General features: G+C 47.1%; 1 protein-coding gene across 2 annotated transcripts in view; it reads right to left on the reverse strand.

Moving 5' to 3' along the window:
- The window catches only part of Tln2 (talin 2), a 423,718-nt gene extending 412,815 nt beyond the window's left edge, over positions 1-10,903 (reverse strand). For both annotated transcript variants that reach the window (XM_036191895.1, XM_036191894.1), the window contains exon 1: positions 10,737-10,903. The gene's annotated coding sequence lies outside the window, so the exon portion shown is untranslated. The remainder of the gene's footprint in view (positions 1-10,736) is intronic.
- Positions 10,904-16,408: the final 5,505 nt, after the last annotated feature.

Here is a 16,408-nt window from a genome sequence, read left to right on the forward strand (position 1 = left end):
TAACTCCAGCCCTTGGAAGTGGTGGCAGGAGGATCAGAAGAAGTTCAAGATCACCCTCAGCTATATAGAGAGTTCCAGTCCAGCCTGGGCTACAAGAGACTGTGTCTTACAACAGAACAGCAGCAGCTTGGCTTCCACATAAAGTTCTCTCCCTTCCAATGACAGTCTCTCTCTCTCTCTCTCTCTCTCTCTCTCTCTCTCTCTCTCTCTCTCTCTCTCTCTCTCTCTGTGTGTGTGTGTGTGTGTGTGTGTGTGTGTGTGTGTGTATGTCTGATGCTTCCTGCCGCCTCCCAGGCAAGGCAGTGGGCAAAAAGAGTCCACTGATAACTTGGTGGTGCTCTTCTTCCCTCTGAGGAACAATGTTCAAGGTGGAGTGTATTAGGTCCTATCTAAGTGGATCAAAAACTCCAGAAGGAGCAAATGAAAGGTACAGAGTCCTTGGCTGAAAACTCGGCTTGGTTCAGAAGTATCCTACAAGGCTTCCCAAGCCTGAATGAGTTTCCCAGGAGACAATTACTCCTGTCAAGGATGGAGACACAGAGGTGTTAGAGGACAGTTGTGAATGGAAAAGACCTGAGTCAGAGTCAAACTCATGCCACATTCGACAAAAGGACCCTGCTGTACCTCTGCTTTCTCAAAGTCTGATGAGAACACCTGCCTCCCACGGTTGTCATGGCAACCAGCATGCAAGGTCTTAGTAGATGCAAAGAGACAGGTGCAGGGCAATGGCACTCGTAGGTGCCAAGATTCCACAGTGAAGCACCCAGGCTCCTTAGCCTGAAAAGGGAATTCACCAACAAGCAGTCCATGGCAGATTCAGATTTTGAAATAGAAGACTGTTTGATCATCTACGAGTTGAACTATGTTCTACTCTTGAAAGAAAGAAAGAAAGAAAGAAAGAAAGAAAGAAAGAAAGAAAGAAAGAAAGCGAAGTCTATCCCCTTGTAACTCAGAAGGTGACCTTATTTAGAAACATGGTTTTCACAGAGATAATGGAGTTGAAATAGGATCATTTAGGTGACCCTTAATCCAAAATGTCAGGTGTGTTACAAACAGGGGGCATTTGGAGACAGAAACAAGAAACAGAGTAAGAGCATGAAGGTGTGAAGACAGGGCTACAGGGAGACATGGACTGAGCAGAGGTCTCAACAGAATCTCTACATGGCCCTCAAAAAGAACCAGCCCTTGGTCTTGAACTTCAGGAACTTACCTGTTTTTTACGTTGTTAAGTGTGTGGAATCTTGCTATGATAACCATAGAAACTAATATAACCTGTGTGGGTTAACTCAAAAGAAACGTGCCCTTTTCCTACTCTTTTTGGACATTTGGTCACCCCGCACTTCGCAGCTTCCATGGGGCTTATTCTAGTAGGTCCATCAGATTTGACCATGAAATTCCAAGTAAACACTGTAAGGGACATCCAAGGGCCAGATGGGCAGCCAGGGAATAACTTGACAACTGCAGGCTCTGATGTGCAATCTTGGCCTGTAGCAACTGCCACTAGACAGGAAAGTCCCAAGAGCCACAAGTTCACCAGCAAGAAGCAGGGACCGACCTTCGGAATTGTCAAATGCCCCTTTGCACAGCTGGCCCACACCTCCCGCTTCTTTCCCAGTCTCAGCAGCACCTTAGCCAGCTTCTAGTGGCCCACCTCCTTGCCCGGGAGCTGGTTAACTCCATCTGAGCATCTCCTGCCCTAATCATCAAAGCCCTGAGGAGGCGATTTTCTCAAGCCGAACTAAGTAGAACAAAACACACCAGGGAAAGAGGCCAGAAAATTAAATTTCCCCAAAGAAAATAAAAGGCTCTTTCAATATGCATTTAAAGTGGAAGGGTACAGGGCCTTAGTGACCAGCGTGTAAGAGGGCTGGGGAATGGTGGCCCAATGAGATGGGTGTCCTGCATTCCAGAGGAGCCAAGTCTGTCCTGTGTGCCCTGCAGGGGCCTGTCCAGTCCCCTGGCTGCCCTGACCTCCTCCATCCTTTCTCTGGCAGTCTCTCCTAGGAGCCTCCCCTCAGAGACTCAAGGAGGTAAGGTGGGCTGAGTTTAGGAAGGGGCATGCCTTAGAAGAAGGTCCAGCAGCTCACGTAAGAAAAGAAGAAAGCTCCTGGCAGTGATCTAAAAAAAGAATCCCAGCATCAACTCATCAGTGTGTGTGTGTGTGTGTGTGTGTGTGTGTGTGTGTGTGTGTGTGTGTGTGTGTTTTCCTGGGGGCACGTGAACATCTGTGTATAGGTTTATGAGCATGTATGTGCACATGTGCACGGAGACCCTGGATGTCAACATCATTTTTTTTTTTTTTTTTTTTTTTTTTTGAGAAACAGGCTAGGCTTGACTGGCCAGCAAGCCCCAGGGATCCTCCTGTCTCCAACTCCCCAGTGTTGAGATCACAAGCATTTGCCACTCACTACACTCAGATTTTTAAAAGTTGGTTCTATCGATCAAACTCAGATCCTCAGAATTGCAAGAAAATAACTTTACCAAATGAATTGTCACCCTAGACTCTTTTCTTTGGGGGAGGGCATATAATAAAAATACTCTTCCTTTGAACCAGGCTAAGACATCCTACAAACACATCTGCCTTTTCCATTGGGTGCTAAACCCAAGTGCTCAGTGGCTATACCTCAGCAGCCTGGGCTGACATCTTACCACAGGGTAGCTCCTTTAACTCCACATGGAGCAGTCTTGGAATGACAAGTGGTAGGCCAGTTGAAAGCCCTTCAAGGAGAAAATTAAGCCTCTTAAAGTGGCCTCCGTATAATCTCTCAAACCCGGGAATAATCCACGCTCTCCTTGGAAGAGCTGCCATGAACGACCTCAGGCCATATTTAGGAACTGGCTTCACTCAAATCAAATAGCAGCTAGACACAAGTGCCAAGCCGTTAACCAGGCGGCCCTGAGGCAAGGCAGACAGGAGGTGAAGCATTTCTTCACTGAAGTACAGACTAAGCCTGGGTCACCAGGACAGCAGCGGTGGGGCCTTCCTTACCAGGAGCTGTCCCACCCAGGTGCAATAATTCATTCCCCCACGAGCCAGGCTTAGGAGAGGAGCTCCCCAGGGTCAAGTGGCTCTGGGGATGAGTGATTCTCAAGAACACTCACTAGGTCAATGACAAACACTTCAGACAAGTCAATTTGTCTTCTTCAACCCAGTGTCAAAAGTTACCAAGAAGACCGTTAAAGTGCCCCTCTTCAGAGATAAAAATGAGAGAGGCAGCCATTTGTCTCCTCTAACCATCCTTGGCAGGCACTTCCTGTCACTCAACAAGTATTTAACAAGGGTGTGCTCACCCGTTCAGTACCTGAGCCCCTCATTGCCAGAACAAGACCTCAAACCACTGCAGCCTGATATAAAATCTGAAAGGGTGGTATTGCTCCTCATCCAGGGCTAACTCTGGAACTAGGAAGAGCCCATCACTCATGCAGACATATGGGGATCCAGTGTCTGGAGCAGGGTGTGTGTGTGTGTGTGTGTGTGTGTGTGTGTGTGTGTGCCAGAGATCAGCTTCAGGTGTTGACGTCATTCCTCAGGAGTCATCCACCTGTTTTGTTTGTTTTGGGGGTGTTGTTATTGTTGTTGTTTGTTTGTTTGTTTTGAGCCGGGTTTCACTGTCTAACCCTGGATAACCTCAAACTCCACATAAACAAGACAGGTCTCAAACTCACAGAAATCCACCTGCCTCTGCCTGACCAGTGCTGGGATTGAAGGTGTAATCTACCACATCTACCCTTTCTAACATTTATTTTACTATTTATTTACTTTTATGTGTCTATATGCCCCACGTGCATGTGGGGGTAGGATGCCTTTGAAGGTCAGACTGATGTGTGATTCCCTGGAGCTGGAGTTACAGGCAGTTGTGAGTCACCTACTATAGGTACTGAGAACCAAACCCCAGTCCTCTGAAAGAGAAGCAAGCACAACCACTGAGCCATCTCTCCAGCCCCAACAACTTCTTTTGGGGGACAGGGTCTCTTACTAGACCAGGAGCTTCAAGAGTAAGCCAGGCTGGCTGGCCAGGAGACCCAAGGATCCTCCTGTCTCCACCTCCCCAGCATTGGGATTCCAAGTACACAGCACCACACCCAACTTCTACCTGGGAACTGGGGAGTGGAACTCCAGGTCCTCAGCTTGTACAGTGAGCACTCTGCAGATTAGGCCACCTCCAAAGTACTTGGGGCTTATATGCCACAAGATGGATAAGATCTCACACGCGATATCATAGAATGTCAAAGTGATACGGATTCCAGAAAGGAAGAAAGAGGCCTGAGATAGAAGTAGGGATACCACTGTGACCTCTCAGGAGCAGAGTATTGCAGACTCCTAATGAAATGTTTTATGAAACCAAAGTTCCGGCTTCCGGAAAGATTAGATCAAACAAGAAAGCTGGAGTCAGAGTAGCCAGGGGCAGATTCACTTGGTGAAGAGAATGTTCCAAAGAGGAGGCAGTCTGCTGACTGAATTATGTAGGGAGGCTGATGATGCTGAAAGTGCACCCCAGATTCAGTCCTCACATGCTGCTGATGCCTTAAGAAGGTTTCTTTGAGCCCAGTCTGGTGGCATACGACTTTAAGCCCAGCACTCGGGAGGCAGAGACAGGCAGATCTCTGAGTTCAAGGCCAGCCATACAAGTTCCTGGACAGCAAGAGCTAAAAAGAGAGACACTGTCTCAAAAACAACAACAGGGGCTGGAGAGATGGCTCAGAGGTTAAGAGCACTGACTGCTCTTCCAGAGGTCCTGAGTTCAATTCCCAGCAACCACATGGTGGCTCAAAACCATCTGTAATGAGATCTGGTGCCCTCTTCTGGTCTGCAGTCATACATGCTATATACATAATAAATAAATAAACCTTTTAAAAAAAAATAACTGTTTCTTTGGATTTTTATGTTTTAAAATTTATTTTGTAATTGTGTATATGTATACAGTAGGCCTGTGCACATAAGTACAGTTGTCCATGGTGTCCAGATGAGAGTATTTGATGCCCTGAAACTGGAGGTAAGGGTGGTAAGCTGTAGGTGCTAGGAACCAATCTGTTTTCTCTGCAAAAGCAGGATATATTTATAGCCACTGAGCTATGTCTCCAGTCCCTTAAGAAACGTTTGCCCTTCCCAGGAGGTGGTGCCACACACCTTTAATCCCAGCACCCAAGAGGCAGAGGCAGGGGGATCTCTGTGAGTTGGAGGCCAGCCTGGGCTACAGAGGACAGGCTCCAATGCTACACTAAGAAACCCTGTCTCAAAAATCAAAAAAGAAGAAGGAAAGGAGGAGGAGGAGGAGGAAGAAAGATCTGCCCAAAGGAGTGGGGTAAAAGCCAGAGAAAATCGGAAGGAAGAATGAGTGGGGAAGCCAGGCATGGTAGCGGACACCTTTAATCCCAGCACTTAGGAAATTTAGGAAGTCTCTGTAAGTTCAAAGCCAGCCTGGTCTACATAGCAAGTGTGAGAGCAGCCAGGGAATACACAGTGAGTCCCTGTTTTAAAAAAATAAAGACAAATGAATGGGGAGGAAAGTGAGTCAGAACATGACAACTCTTTCAAAAAGGGCTTGGCGTTTAAGATCACATTTTGCTCTAGAAAGGACCTGGGTTCAGTTTCCAGCATCCACATGGTAGATGACAACTCCCCCCCCCCCCCCCCCCGTAACTGCAATTCCAGGGAATCCAATGTCCTCTTCTGGCCTCCTCAAGCACACAAATAGTGCACAGACATACATATAGGTAAAACACTCATACAGAGAAAATAAAATAAATATTTTTTAAACTATTTGCTAAGGAGGGAGAGCAGAGAAATGAGAGGTGAACAGGCTATGACATAGGGTCAAAGGGGCTTCACTTGCTGATGGTGATGCTCTTTGCCTGGGATGATGGTGCTAGAGCATCCCCAGTGGAGACAACCCCATCAAAGAGGGGCTCTGACAGTATGGACAGGAAAGGAGAAGAGCTGAGAGAGTGAAGCATGGGGCAGATGAGAAATCCTCACCAGTCAGTGGACTCAATGTAGGAAGACGAGGCTAGCATGTGACTGCATCTTAGTGAAGTAAGCCAGCTGAGAGCAATTTCAGATGAGAAGCACAGTGGGTCCAGCAGTGTCAAGGGGCCCCTTGGGATTCATGGTCATACATCAAGAGCTTGCCAGTGCAGATGGCCATGTGGCTTCTCCACCCAGGCTCATTAGCCAGGGGCTAGGGTGGAGAAAGCGGAGCAGAGGGCAAGTCTAATCAAGGGTGGGTTACTCAGCAAAGTGAGATAAAGGGACAGGGTCAAGGATGGTGTTCAGGAACCTGAAATGAAGCAAAGAATGGAATCTTTTCTCCAAATAAATAAATAAATAAGTAATTCAGCGCTCCCTTTTCTGTTTTTATCATATGTGTATGAGTGGGTTTTGTGTGTGTTTTCTGTTTGTTTGTTTTTGTCTTTGTGTATGTATGTGCATTCCTGGTGCCTGCAGAGGCCAGAAGGAGGAATCAGATGCACTGCAAATGGAATTACATATAGTACTGAGCTGCCACATGGGTGCTGGGAACAGAACCTGGGTTCTTCGACAGAGCGGCAATTGCTCTCACTTACCCTTTGAGTACTCGCCAGCCCCGAGTCTGCCTCTCTTGTGGGAGATGCCTGTTCTTCCTGTGTGCATCTTTTTTGATAGTTCTGTGCTCCATAAACCACTTCATCACACTTATCTCCTCCCCACCTTATCAACTAGATAAACACAAAACAAGAGCACTACCCTCAAGGGATGTGATGTGGGGGGGAGGGGGGAGGGCCGGCTGTCTTATCAGAGGAGCAAGACAAACCCCCCAGAGCTTTTACTGCAAACGTGAATGGAAGACGCAGAGAGAGTAAAAAGAGAAACACAAATGTGTGTGAGTTGCTCTAGGCTCTTAGAACAGTGTGGTAGATAGAATCAGTTGGTAGAAATGGAATTATTGGTTAAGAACAAAACAAAAAAGTGGGCCTGATGTGGGCTCTGAAAATCCACTGTGAAATAGGCTGCAAATATAACTCAGAGTGCACGTGAAGGCGGCTCTAAGGACCACGGAATCTTGTGCTCAGCTTGCCATGTGGCCAGTGCCAAGAAGATAAAGACTGCTAAGATGGTCAGCCTGCAGGAGGAGCCCATCTCTCCTGTCTGGTCTTCTTCACCTTTGTTTTACCCTCTAAGACTTCCTTATCTTCTAAGTTTTCCCTGCTTGTTAGGGAAGGGAGCAGCAGGAAAGTTTGGAAGAGTTCAACTTTAGGGAAAACACCCACCACTTATCCCCATTATTTGTAATAGTTGTGTTTGGCTTGTGTTTTAGCTAGGCTTGTTATTAAATATAAAAGCGATAGGATTAAAAAAGTTCTGGATGGGGTAAATACTGTAATTAAAAAGGCACCAGTTGGGGTTGTTAAGCTATAATTCTAGAATGCTGGCCTCCTTGTTATATTTTTCTTCTTGTCTTTAAACATTTTTTTTGTACCTAATAAAAACTGTTTTGAATTATTTAACTGTTTTTAGTACTTCCTGTTAGTCAAACACCACCCAAAATCCCCAAGAAAATATTCTGACTCAAAAGTCCTAGAGCAAGAATGTCACAGATCACAAGTCGCAGACACCATCCTAAGAGCCTGGGCATGCCACATGCACATACACCACCTGTCACATGGCCTGGTAAACTGATAGGCAACTTTCCAACTCACAAAGGCACTTTTCTAACCCTTTTGAAGTTACAAAATCTCACTGGGGGAAATAAAAAATCAGGCACTTTGATCAGGCTATGCAGTTACAATATAGTAAGAATCAAGCAAAAAACAGCAAAGCCTGGCTAATAATACCTGGTGGGAAACACATACAAAATTAAATAAATAGTAAGGTAATCCAGTTGGAATTAAATATTAGAGGACTGGAAATAAGGCATCTCCGAGGCTGGCTGGTAAAGGGCACTTGCCACAAAGCCTAATGACCTGAATTCAATCCCAGTGAGCCACATGGTGGAAGAGCTGATCCTTCCACCCTCTACACAGCCATCCCCACACACAACATACATAGACAGGTAGCTAGATGTACAAATAAATGTAATTTAAAAAATGTTTTAAAATGCTCTTTTAAGTTAATTTTCATTGCATTACATTTAAAAGCTGTGCAAAAATATGGTGAGGTTAGAACATACACATAGCAACTTACTGAATAGCAACTTAAAAGGATCAAGTTTGGAAATTTTCACTTCTCCTTAGAGATGGCCTGAAACACAAAGCCCGAAACTGAGACCCTCACAATCCCATAGCATTTCCTACATAAATGAAAAGGGGCACAAAGGCCCGGGGTAGACAGTGACTGAGAACTGTAGGCATCTGAAATTCAGGGGGGCACCTCCCCTCTAAGCCTAGAAATTTCAATGTAATTTAAGGGGAGGGGCTTTCAGCAGGTAACTCTCCCAAACATTAGCTACTCTAATTTTGGACAAGTGGCATCTCAGTCTTTTCCTCTCTTCTAGTGCTCAAATTAAAAGGGAGGAAAAAAAAACATTTCTTACATGCATACCACACCCCTTTCTCAAGGCCGAGCACCACATCCACTCTTCCTCCTGGATCCCTATGGTGCAGACCAAAGAAGGACAACCTTGTAAACTGAAAGGGTTAACTTTCACACTGGAGGCACTTAATGAAGCTCCAGGGCGACTGCTAACGTCAGGGGCATGTCTCCCTAATGGAACTCTCTGCTTCCCCCCCCACCCCACCCCGTTAGGTTTCTGTGGTCCATCCCGGAATCTCTTCCAGTGATGAAGACCCCAAGAGCTGACAGGATCTCTCTACTGTGACAGTTTCATTAAGACACCAAGGAGAAAAGCTAACACATTCCAGCACTCAGCCAATCACAGGTCAGCAAACACACTCTGCCCTGCCCCTTCACTACAAAGCAGGGGTCACTATCTATGTACACAAGAAAAGATTCCCCCACAGGCCCACTTCTAGTAAATCACCGCGTCCGGGAGCTGGGACAGAGTGAATGTCAGCTCCCTCAACCATGCTACCATGGTCACTTTGAGCACCATAGTGCTCGCAATTACGTGTATTCCGGGGTGCGCTTATTCCGGGGTGCGCTTCCCCGGGACACCATCCTACTCCCCTGTCTTTAATTGTGTCTGTCCTCTACAACACCATACACTTCAGCTCATTCCTATCCCGTTCTCTGGAAAGAATCCGGACTTAGTTTTTCATTAACCTTCCTTCCTTTCCTTTCCTTCCATCTCTGTTCCATCACCAGCAGCAAGAAAACAAGTTTTCCCACGTGTCACCTGAAGCCCCGACTTTGGGAAACGCCCCCCTGTCCTCCGCCAGCCCGTGCCATAGTGAGAGCCCTGCACGCAGCCGCCGGTTGCTACACCAGTTGTTTCCACAAACCAGGAGACGACAGGAGGTTTCAGGCTGATCCACATTATCCAGGCCTTTGCCCCATCTACCAACCTGGTCGCTTCCTCTCCAGCCAAGAGTGAGCTCCCGCGCCAGGTGGAACACCCCTCGAGCCGCGATGCTGGGGGGTGGGGGGGGAGAGGTCCTGAAGGAAACGCTCTGCAACGTGCACAGAGCCGGGGAAGCGGTGGTGCGCACGGCTCAGGCGGAGCGCTGGCGGCGGTGGCCTGGGGAAAAGAGGGGCGTGTGCTCTGCGCCTCGCAGCCCCAAATGCTGTGACTCCGCTGCACCGTGACACCCCCGAGCCGCACGCTTCGGTCCCCTGCGCCTCTCCCCCCCCCCCCCCCCCAGCTCCCCCCAGACTCAGCCTGGCTCGGCCTGGGCAACACGCTGCAGTCTGCGCGCCCTTGTGGGGACAGCCGCTTCCTAGCTCGCCCCGGCGCGCAAACTTTCCCAGCGACAATCGCTCCGGCCTCCCCCGGGCGCTTCGGAAAGTCGGCGCCCCCTTAGCCTCTATAAAACCCACTGAAAATATGGCGCCCTCGAACGTCGTTCCTTGGGCCCCGAATTGCCCGTCTCCAGGTCCCTCCCGATCCCCGCCGGCGCGAAATCTCAGCTCCTGGGGGTCGGGGAAGGATACGCGAGGCCGCCGCGCTGGATCCAAACCCTGCCCTCGCTCTCGGCCCCGCGCTTTCCCCGAGCGAGCGGTCGGCGACTAGCAGCAAGATGACCAGGGAAAAGGGGAGTCGCGCGACCCTCAGGTCTCAAGAGTCGGGAGATGGGGAGCAGCCCCGGGTGCCTTTCCCCGCGAGCCGGGGCGGGAGACTTGTTTGCAAAGTGGCACTGGAAGTCGGGGCAGCCAGTGCTGGAATGAAGCCGCTCTGCCCTCTGCCAACTCTGTCGGCGCCAGGGCCCTGGCCGGGGTCTAGGGGACCCCTCGGTGCAGACCGGGCCGCTTTGCCGACCCCGTTGCCGGAAACCCGAGGAGGGAGCCCCGGAGGGGACCAGCTGCCTAGGGCTAGCGATCAGCTCTCAGGCTCCAGATGAAAGACTATTTGCAAAGCCCGGCAACCGGGCTGAGTGCAGCGAAACCTACATGTGCAATAGACAGGTGCATTTCGTTGCAATTTATTTTTCTTTTCTTGCACACACACACAAAAAGCCCTCCTAGGAAATGAAATCTAGAAGCTTGACAGGGTTTTTCTACATTGACATCACTTACGAGATGCAAACCCGAGAAGAAAACCACCCACATATTCCTTCTGGAGAGGGGAGGGAAAAGGCACTCGAAATCCCTGCAGCGCGCATGCAGGCTGGAGAGCAGGGTAGCGCCACGCGCCGCGCCTTACCGCGGGGATGCAGCTACTGTCTCATTGCGGAGCGCCAGCCCCCGAGTGCAGCCGGCTCCGCTCCCGCTGCGCCGCCGCTGACTACGCCGCCGCCGCTGGCTCCGGGCGCGGAACCGGAGCCGAGGGCGAGCGCGAGCGCACGGCCCGCGAGCGCCGGGAGGGCAGGAAGCGCGTCATCACTGGGGGACGGCGCGGCGGAGCTCACCACCCGGCTCCTGGGTGTCCGCACCTCGGGCGCATGATGGGGGCGCGCGCGAAGCTGTGGTGGAGCCAGGGTGGGAGAGGCGCAAGGGACACCCCCGGCTACCCTAGACGCTCGGATCTGGAGAGGGATGAGGCGGCATGGGGACCAGGCATCTGCTGGGACAGGGCCTCTGAGTCCTCCGAGCGCCTCTCCGGGACCACCGACAGGGTCCTGGAGGTTACCAGGTTGGATGCAACCCCGAGAGTGCGGGAACCCACAGGAATCTGCGTCCTTCAGCAGGCAGACACACAAACCCGCTTGCCAGGTTACTTGGATGTAGGGAACGACTCTTCCAGAAGGATGGGTAGCAAAGGGCGTGTTGCCTATTGCACTGGTTTTGTTTTTAATTCGAGACAATGTCTCACTATGAAGACCAGGCTGGCCTCAAACTCTAGATAACCGCCTGCCTCTGCCTCCCGAACGCAGGGATTAAAGACCTCTGCCACCACACCCGGCTTTATTTATTTATTTGTTTGTTTATTTATGTTTCCTGTTATCATGCCCTGGAATACAGTTATGTATCCCCTGTATTTACAGAGCTCAGAAATCCTGGGGTGGCAGGGTAACATGTGAACGTTATCTTAGGTAACAGTGTGAAGGGACAGGAGAACAAATCACAAAATCTCTTTTCTTTAAAATTATGATGTATAAAGAGACGGGTCGAATAAACTAACCGAAGTGTTTATCCGTGTGTCCCAGTGGCTGGTGAAATTGTAGGTGGTTTTTCCTCTTTCTGCTTAGTTCTACTTTTTTTTAACTTTTGTAAATTTAAAAATTAGTAAGAAATTGCTTAGTGGGTTTTTCTCCAGCTCAATATAGAGTGGCCAGGATAGGCACCTCTTCCTAAGTAGACAGCAAATTTCTTCAGTTCTTCAAATGCAACTACAGCAACCTTAGAGTCTGTAAGCTTGAAACTATCATCACTACACCCAAGAGTGAATCAACTTTGTAACTTGAAACTATATTCAAGGAGTCCATTGGGACCTTGAATAAGCCTAGCCATAATGTGGAAGTCGGCCAGTCTTAGACAAGTTCTCAACCTATGTGTCCCCACCCACAAAGGGGAGAATGACCCCTCCACAGGGGTCACAGGACCATCAGAAAACACAGAAATTTACATTACAATTCACAACCATAAAAAAAACTACAGTTATGAAGTAGCAACAGAAATAACTTTATGGTTGGGGGTCACCACAACATGAGGCACTGTATTAAAAGGTGTCAGCATTAGCAAGGTTGAAAATCACTGTTGTTATGTTATGAAAACATAACTTACACCCTTTGCAGAGAATACACTTTATAAATCAGAACCCTCAATCAGAAAACAAATTACTGAGCCACTTGAGACAGTCCTAAAAGTTGCAAGGCAGACTTTTCCCAGCTGCATGGATAAACACTCCTATTCCCCAACTCCTTTGGATAGGACATTGAATAGGCTAGCAAAATAGAGGTAGCAAGCTACCTCACAGGACATTCAAAAGCAAATGTTTATTGATTTCAGTTAGAGCCTGGTAAGAAGCTCTGTGGAATATTCCTTTACACTGTGAATATATGTTGCTGTGATTGGCTTAATAAAGAAGCAGACTCAGACAGAAGCAAGGTGGACATGCTGTACTGAGAAAAGGTACCAAGCCACGTGGCAAAGCATAGATAAAAAAATATGTGTTAATTGAAAATATAAGAGTTAGCTAGTTACAAGCCTAAGCTATTGTCCAAGCATTTATAATTAATAGTAAGTCTCTGTATGGTTACTTGGGAGCACTTTGTGGGACAAACTTCTACTGACAATGCTCATTGAGTTGGTGCTTTCCAAATTGCCCCTTGGTTTACTGAAAATAACAACCATGCTTTTGTAGTTCAAGATCCAGGTTTCCATAAGAAGAGAGAATGACGGTAAACTGGTCACAACCAGTCATTTCTCCCATGTCCCACTTCAGAGGGCCCAATAGCTTTCCATCAAACATCTCAAAACCAGTTAGTTTGTCTTTCCCCAAACCTGGATGTCAAGATTTCTATCATGCAATGTGTCCTTCTCTAAGTATATCCACAATTTCCAGCCCCCAGCAGTGAGGTGCTTTTCAACAGTAGGAGGCAAGCTCAGAGAGCAAGGAGCCTGACTACAACCCTGCCTAAAAGCAGTTTAGCAAATGATGGGTGCTCAATCAATTCTTACTCTGTAAAGCTAGTTCCTTTGACTACTACTAATAATACTTTTTTTTTTTTTTTTAAGATAGGGTCTTACTGTGTAGTCCTGGCTGGCCTAGAACTCACTATGTAGAACCAAATGGCATTGAAATCCTGGTCTTCCTGTCTCAGCCTCCCGTGTTCTGGGATTCCAGGCATGCTCCATTAACCCAGATTAATCCAGTAACTTTGCTCTTTTTAAAACAGCAGACAAAGTCTAAAGAGATGGGTCAGCAGTTAGACACGCATGCAGCTTGTTAGGCCTCAAAGAAACCTGGCAGTCTCATTCAGAACCCATGGCTCCTCCTACCACTTCTCACTCTGCCCCCTACCTCAAACTCTCCAGCCCAGAGGTGGCCTTCATTTCCCCTAGCTTCGCTTTGCTGGATAACTCAGCCACTTTGGCTACACAGCTCTCCTGTCCTCTTGGTCCTCAGCTCCTTTCTTAGTCTGCTTTGCCTCCCCCCCCCCCCCCGCTTCTCTTCATCTCTCACTTCCCCCCTTTCTTCCCGCTGATGTCCAGGTCTGTTCTGCTGGCTATGTCCAGTCTGGACCCTTCCAGATGCCTCTGTGACCTCCTTCATATCTACAACGAAACCTTTCTTCTCAGCCATACCTAGGAGCAGTCAAGTCCTCATTTTCCTTAACTGCTCTTGCAGAGGACGATAGTTCAGTTGCCAGTACCTGTATCAGGAAGCTGGCAACTGCCTATAATTCCAGTTTCCGGGGGTGATTCAACACCCTCAACTCCAAAAGCACCTGTACTCACATGAACACACACACACACACACACACACACACACACACACACACACAGAGAGAGAGAGACAGAGAGACAGAGAGACAGAGAGGCAGAGACAGAGACAGAAAGTTAAAAGATAAAAATAAAAACATTGCAGCAGCGATAAATCTTCCCTGAGGTACAGGTATGAGAATGTTTATGTGGCACTAACCGGATCGGTGCTATTCCACAGCCCTCTGCGATCCGTTAAACCCCTTTTCTTAGAGAAGCAGCATCGGTCCTAGAGTTCTTCACTATAGTTTGATTTTCAAACTAATTTTTCTGGACACTTCTTGACACCGGTCTTCATTTCTATAACAACTATTACTACTTCAAAGCAACCCACTGTTTCTTTGGCAAAACCAACTAGCCCTGTATTGCATGTATTCATATATTGTTCAACAATTTCCCCAGCGGAAGTAAAACAGAATCTATCTATGGTAATGTCACTGGATCTGAAAAGATAGCTGTTTATAAATTCAGAGTCACCCAAGTTATTTATAAATTAAAAGTTACCTGTAGAAAGCTGTCCTGCAAACAACCACGATCTTAATTCCTGGCAAACCAACAAAACAATTGCCCATCAAAGCTTTTCTTCCAGCTGGCAGATGAAAACACGAAGATAAAGCTCATTCCATCTGATAAACGTCTAAGGTCTTTATATATGGTCTCATTTGTTACCAATCAGACCACAGATAACTGAAAGTAAATACCCTGTTTGTGTACGGAGTATCTGGGGACAGATACAGGAGATAGTTTTCAGGTCACTATACCAAATACATCTAACAACAGAAAGAAAAGACTTTTTCCTTGAGTTAGGCCTGCAATGACCATGTTAGATTTCACTAGGTGCTTAGAGTCAGACCATAAGAGATGCTCACCCCACGCAGTTTGGCAATCCTTACCCTCCCAGCTTCTGCCGTACTTCTAAAAGAGTCCGGAGTCGCCTTCCTCTGCTCCATCCATCAGGAAGAGCAAAAGTGAAAGTCCACAAAATAATTTGTTCACTTTGACTTATAAAATTGAATTTTGTGCCATGTTAAAAATCCTCCTGGCATTCAACAGACCATCAGTTCACAGATCCGCTAAAAATGCTTATGCTCTCCCTGGAGCAAAGAAGTACAAAGCACATTTCCCTCAAAGCCTCCCATTAATCCAAACCAGGCATGAGAGCGGGAGTGGATGCTTCTCCCTTGAAATTTTCGGATTTTCAGGAGTCCTCCTCTTTTCTATTTATAAGTTCTAGGAGATAATACTACCTAATAATTACCAGAGAGAATGTGTTGTGAGTTACAGTGCAGCACATGCTTCATAAGTTGTTTTATTTGAAGGGCGGGTATCTGGGAATTTACAAAAACTACTATAGTTTAGATATTTGGCTGAACTGTGGGACCTCTACTCACTCTGGAGTTTTCGGAGTGGAGTAATAGACATGGTTTTAAATTTCTCTCAGAAGAGGAAATTGGTCATATTGGCTTTGGGGAGTTATTATTTTTTAATATTTATTTATTTATTAGGTATACAGTGTTCTGTCTGCACGTACACTAGATCTCATTACAGATGGTTGTGAGCTACCGTGTGGTTGTTGGGAATTGAACTCAGGACCTCTGGAAGAACAACCAGTGCTCTTAACCACTGAGCCATCTCTCCAACCAGGAAGTTATTATTATTATTGTACCCAACTAGAGCATGGTTAAGACTGCCTTTTCTCTTCTTGTAGTCTATAAAACAGATGTAGAAGGTTCTGGAAATGTGTGAACAACACCAGTGTGGTAGCACTTGCCTGTCATCCCAGCACTAGAAAAGTGGAAGCTGGAAGATCAGGAGTTCAAGGTCACCCTCAGCTACTTAGCAAATTCAGGACCAGCCTGGGATGTATGAGACTCTGTTTCACACTCATACAAACAGCAACATATTGTCTAGAAGAAGACCAATAATTATGTCAAATTAAATGCAGTTTTAGTCCAAATTGTTAGTATAGAGGGGATAGTTTGAGAGATGAGGTGCTTTTCTTTTGATTACTTTCTCAATATCTTTTTTTACTTAATTTTGAGACAGAGTCTCACTATGTAGTCTTGGCTAGTGTCGACTGACTTTGATTTGGGCCACCAGCTCACAGAAAATGACGCAGAGATTTACTATTAATTATGAAAGCTTGGCCTTAGCTTAGGCTTGTTTCTAACTAGCACCTAATTTAAATTAACCAATATTTTTAAATCTACATTCTTCCATGTGCTCTACCTCATCTCCATTTTGCCCAGCCTGTTTTCTCTGTGTCTGGCCAGCGACCCCACCTTTCTTCTTCCCAGAGTTCTCTCTGTCCAGAAGTCCCGCCTATACCTCCTGCCTAGCTATTGGCCAGTTACCTTTTCATTAAACCAATCACAGTGACATATCTTTACACAGTGTAGTCAAATATCTGGAAACAGAGGTAGCCTGGAGCCTTTTACTTGTTCGGTTTTA

Source organism: Onychomys torridus, chromosome 7, assembly GCF_903995425.1.
Source record: "Onychomys torridus chromosome 7, mOncTor1.1, whole genome shotgun sequence".
NCBI classification, from domain to species: Eukaryota; Metazoa; Chordata; class Mammalia; order Rodentia; family Cricetidae; genus Onychomys; species Onychomys torridus.